We start from the raw sequence: 6,423 nt of genomic DNA on the forward strand, positions 1-6,423 counted from the left end.
GCAGTCATTTTTGAAGCCAGAAATGAGCTGGACTTGAACTCACAGCGACCGTATAACGTTATATTTGATGTGTGCCTACAATATCACGCCGGACAATGTAAACCTGTGACTGGTCAGGGCAACATTTCTCGCTTCTGTCTGTGCACAACGACATCTGCATTTATTTCTACATGTCCGCGTGTTACCTAAACCATAATACTTTAACTACTCTAACATAACTTAAAACCATCCTCACCAAAGTGAATCAGTAGTGATGTGTGACCTGCCCGTGGAGATATAGTAACTATTTTATTTTAAATCAACCTGTTTTCCTTTGTTCTCTCCTTTACACCAGAATAGGCCCTACTGTCTGTCGAAAGAATGCATTCAAAGGCGTTCCTATTCGTAGCTCCCCCCCCCCCCCCCCCACTTGCATAGGTAAGGCTGTCAACTTCATTGTAGCATTTCCGGTTTATGATAAACGTTTCACGAGACTGATGTTTTCTGTTTGCCAAGTAAGTGACTTTACCGTGGTCCCCCGGTAAAGTACCAACATAAGTGCACTTAAAACACGTGACCAAAGCATGCCTCACAGAAGACTTCTGGCATCATTCTATGCTTTGAGAAGAAACTCAAATTCACTGACTCATATCCTCAATGTAATTAAACAACTCGTGAAAATATGGAGGTCATCCGCGACGATCGACCGAAATGCAGGTAAACAAGGGAAGTAATTCACCCAGTTTGTATACCTCATGTTTCATGTGTGTTTACATTCACGAGGCATTATGTAAAACTGTATTCTGATTTTTCATGTATTGAGCTCATGTTTGGCATAAACATACACATAAACCATGCCCTGTAAACATAAATTGCCAAAGTCATTACTCTGTCATCACTGTGTATTATTTATTTAATATTTGATACCCTACTCAAGAAGGTTTTACTTATATGACGCCATCTTTAAAAAAGTCATTGTTAGGGCTATTAATCAGAAAAAATATGGTAGGCTGAATTTTCTCTTTTATTCTGGACAATGAGAAAGATAGGGATTTTAGTGTTAACATTGAGAGAAAAGTAAAAAAAGTTACCTCAAAAGCCTCATAAATATTGTTGAATAGGATCTTAATTTTTTTGAAAGGGTTGGTTGGGTGATCACCCACAAACATAAATTTGCGGATGGCCTGATGGTGGTCAGTTTTTGGGTGAAGGAAATCGGAGTGCATATGGTGAACCAACAAAATTTGGCAAGATACAGACAAACTTTCCAACACATGACGCACGGATATGCACACCATATTGGTGGAAAGCTAGTAGTCTCCAATGACCTTCACACTGCGCAAATGGCAACACGAGTGTTATGAACCGCTTGTCACCAAGAACTCACAAGCAGAGGGAATGGGGACAGTGTATAAATTCCCTCTCTATGGCTAGTTCTGAACCAACACCTCATGTGTTCTAGCCATTAAAAGACGGGAATTCTTTCTTTTCCACACTCTAACTGTTCACAGGGCCTTGTTGACAATATGAGGTTGACAATGATGGTGTATTGGATGGCGCAGTTCTTGAAAGGCCCCTGTCTTCCACCAATACTGGTGTGCATATCTGTACGTCACACAATGCACAAACTTATCAAAGTGCTGTGGTTTACCAGTTTCATTCACTCATACAACTGAGCCCATGGTACAATTGAAAAATTCTTCACCGTGAAATTAAATGAATTATGGTTGTGGTACACTATATTGCCCTATATTTTGGGAAAGAATTCCTATATTTATCTTATATTTTTATTAAAAACATCCTATATTTTCTCCTTCATATTCGTTTAGAGTGATTGTGAGGGCTGAGTTTTTTCCGTACTGTAGGCTTCAACACGACGGTTATTAGTTGTTCATGTGTGTATGCTCGGAGTTTCACATAATACTTAACAATTTTTCAGCCATATCACTGCGAGGAGTCATTAGGTGTATGTACATACACTGTCTACCTCTGACAGGACGAGTCTATGCTGGCAAAGTGCTGCTGTCACTGAACTATCATGCCGAAGACACCAGACATGACACCACACCCAGTCACATTATACTGACACCGGGCCAACCAATCCAGTTTCCTTGCTCTAACCTCTCAGTGCTGATCGCCAAGCGAGGCAGCAGCAAGTTACATTTTTAAAGTCTATTGGTATGACCCGATCCGGGTTTGACCCCGGATACTCTCCTCCTCGAGGCGGACAGTCTAAGCCACAGAAGCAGTCATCATCAAGGTTAAATGATTGATTATGGCTTAACGCCACTTCTGCAATATTTCAGCCATATCGTGGCTATCATCAAAAGTGAAAAGACGTCTCTTTGACAATATGTTGAATTGACGGACCACGCAGAAATCATTCCCTTTGCATGCAAAAATCGACCTCACTCCGTAAATTGTTTGTTATCAGCCATGCATGTATGTCAAAGAAAGTTGACAGCCTTACTTATATATGCGTGTCAGAGCTACGAACAGAACGCCTTTCCATGGATACTTTCCACTGACAGTATTCTGCTTTGAGAGAGAGAGAAAGAAAAAAAGACGTCTTCATTTTGATGATTTTGTGCACAGATAGTGGCCAGAAATACGGTCCTTTCGTTTCGAAAAATCACAGTTTTACGCAGTTCGGCGTGAATGTAAACACACATGAAACATGAGGTATACAAGCTGGGTGGATTACCTCCCTTCTTTACTTTACGATCGATCGTCGCGGGTGAAAAGATATTTATACTTTTATTATTATAAGTCAGTGAGTTTGCGTTTCCTCTCAAAGTACAGAATGGTATCAGAAATCTGAGAGAAAAGCGCTTTATTCATAAAATGGCCAACCCGTGTGGCCACTCGGGCTACAAATGTCACCCGCCTCACTTTAATGAGGCATACTTTGGCCACATGTTTTAAGTGCGTTAATGTTGATATGATATATCCAACGGACCACGCAAATGTCATTTCCTTGGTCACTAGAAAACGACATCAGTCTCGTGAAATGTTTGTTGGAAACCATTAATTTCACAAAAAATGTGCTAGATTTTTTACTTTGGCCTTGCTCATGCTTGTAGGGGCTACGAACAGGATCTCCTTTTAATGGATACTTTCCATTGACGGTATTCTGACGTGAGAGAGAAAGGTTGATGTAAAATAAAATAGTTAATAGGCCTATATTTCCCCGGAATGTCGCAAATGACACTGGCTTCACCTTTGTGGAGGTGGTTCAAAGCTACGTAACATACTATGGTTCAGGTAAAACGCGGACATGTAGAAACGATAGCAGGTGATTTTGTGCACATACAGTGGCGAGAAATATGGTCGCCTAGCACCGACGAGTCACAGTTTTACATACTTCGGCGTGAATGTAAACACACATGAAACATAAAGTATACAAACTGGGTGAATTACCTCCCTTGTTTACTAGCATTCCGGTCAATTGTCTCGGATAAAAAGGCCTCCATATTTTCATAGGTTGTTTAATTACATTCAGGATATGAGTCAGTGAATTTGTCTTTCCTCTCAAAGTACAGAATGGTGCCAGAAATCTGTTTATCATAAGCGGTTAATGCCACAAAGAAAATGTGTTGCTAGATTTTTACTTTGATGCGTGTAAGTTGACAGTCTTACTATGTGTGTAGGGACTGTGAACATAAACGCATTTCAATGGATACTTTCCACTTAGGCCTACAGTTTTGTGATGAGTGAAAGAAAAAAAAACATGTTCAGTTTACATAAAATAGTTACTACATTTCTTCAAGGAAGGTCACAAATGACATTCGTTTCACTTGAGGGTGGTTTCAAGCAACGAAAGAGAAGCTAGCGCATTATGGTTCAGGTAGCACGGGGATATGTAGAAATGAGTGCAGATGATTTTGTGCACAGATAGTGGCGAGAAATATATGTTCGTTTTTTCCGGACGAGTCACAGTTTTACACAGTTATATACTAAGAATAGTTTTATACATGTTACCAAATATGATGGCTATGTCATGCACAAGTGATGAATGACGCTGATATTTGATACTTATGAGTGTTATGGTTTCTACATGTAGGTTATATATGACGATCTAGCGGGTTACTCAGTGTTAAATTTAAGTTCGTTTTGAATACAATATTTCAGACATATTACGACAGCATATCCAGGCACAGGCCAGTCAGAATTCCTGCGTACATACATTGATACCTGCATGAAACATTATGTCGAAGACAACACCAAATATCCTACAGCCTATAACCGCTCTAATTCTGAGTCACAAAACATGAAGCCAAAAGTAGCATTTTGTAAAGTCTTTAAATGGTGACCAGCGTTGGGCTGCACGCTGTATTAACTCCCGAGAACGAGGAGAACGTTTATCTACCACAATGATGGTAAACTATTTCAAGATACATATATCTTCCTTTTTATCCGAAAACAAGCATCCATTTGAGGCACAGTCATTACTTATATACAAATATTTCTTCATCTCTAGTGTAATGTGGCGTTCAGTTAGGATTTATGCAAATAACGGGACTTGCTCTGTGTATACTTGCTCACATTATACTGATACCGGTGCAAGTCATGTTTCATGGCTCTAACCTCTCAGGTTTGAGGCGCTAACCATTAGGACACCGAAACGATCTGGCATTTTATGTTCAATAAGGCGAGTTATACAGTGCCAAAATCCATAGGTGTTATTAGTATATGCTCTATTCTGCCATATGAAGAGCTGTAGAGTTGTGACTGGTAATGTCCACCCCTCCCCATCATGCTCTGTCGGATATGAATGTATCTCTATATGTGAATAACAGGGCTGATATCAAGGACTAAGCCGTAGGCAGCCAATGTGATGAGTTTATAATCGACTTATGGACATGGTTTAAGACAACAACATGAGATGTTTTAATGTTAACATATAGATGGGAAGAATTTCCCCTGGGCTCTGTCCGGTTTCCACCAGAATGCTGGTCACCATCGTATATTGGTGAAGTATTCTTCAGTATAAAAATAAATGAATAGAAAAATATGCGGGACGAATTAAACATAGCTTGCTGTCAGTGTAGATCGATGGTGCTGAGTGTTGTTTCTAAAACCGTTACTATATTGAAAAGGTCTTAAAACGATATATAGAATTCATTTACAATATGCATAGCTGTTCCCATTCTATAAGTTTTGTCGTCACGGTCGTACGAATGAAAATCTGCCAGCCACCTTCGGATGGCCGAGGGTTTCTCCCGTGCTATACCCGGTTTCCTCCCACTCAACATCCTTGAGAATACAGACCACCTTGGGTTTTATAACACATATAAACAGGGCACTTAATCGTCATTGTGAGATATAGGCGTCTAATTGCACGTATAAATCATCTAAATAGCAATACAGGAATCCATGCAGTCAGGCGAGTTTTATCATCACTTTCACCTAAAAATTTAGCGTCATGACGTACAGTTACAATGTGAAGTAGGCTATACCTGTACTATGTGATGTACATTTAAATGATCAGTGGTGTTTTGGTTCGTGCTAGTCCTCGATCCGGTGAGACTGATTTACAAGACAATCATATGGTCGTCTAGAAAAATTCTAATTATTATTTCATATTATTCTGAAGAAAATAAATGCAAATTTTTGCTGCAACTGCCTGGGACATTCTAGTTGCGTTCTTCTCTGGAGGAGAAATTCAAATGGGACGTTTTTATGTCTTGTAGCTGTATGATCTTACGATAGTATGGCTTCGGTGTTCGATAGGAGGAAACAAATCAATGTGGTCTACAGTATTTGTGGGGATATAAGTGTATTTGTGCTTTATTACTCTACGTTCTAAACGCTCGGGGTGATGCAATTTTAAAACAAATTAGGCATACATGTACTCTTCACGCGCTAATTGTCCAGCATGCCACTAGTTTTTTTAATATTCATGACGTTAAGCGAGGGGATGAGTTCTTGACGAAAACAAGGTTTTGAAGATTAACATTATGAATTAGAAAAAGTATTCTAAATGGATTTTCTTTGCAATAATATGGACGTCCGCCACACCATTATATATATATATATATATATATATATATATATATATATATATATATATATATATATATATATATATATATATATATATATATATACGCAGTATACGATACCGTTTTGAACAAATAACCTCCTCAGGTCGAGGATATGTTTTTAATGTCCGATGACTTTTTCTCTTTGTTATGTATGACTGTAATATATTTCATTTTATGGATGGCATGCATATATGATCATGTGAATTACGTATTTTAATTGCATTTTGCCTTACCCCTATAGACTGGTAACCTTACATAAACTTAATTACATATTCATATTGATGTTTTTGAATACACGTGCTTTAATGAAGCTTTAAAGACATGCGCATTAGACTAAGAGTGCCAGCTATATATATATATATATATATATATATATATATATATATATATATATATA

Source organism: Liolophura sinensis, chromosome 1 (genome assembly GCF_032854445.1).
Source record: "Liolophura sinensis isolate JHLJ2023 chromosome 1, CUHK_Ljap_v2, whole genome shotgun sequence".
NCBI lineage: Eukaryota > Metazoa > Mollusca > Polyplacophora > Chitonida > Chitonidae > Liolophura > Liolophura sinensis.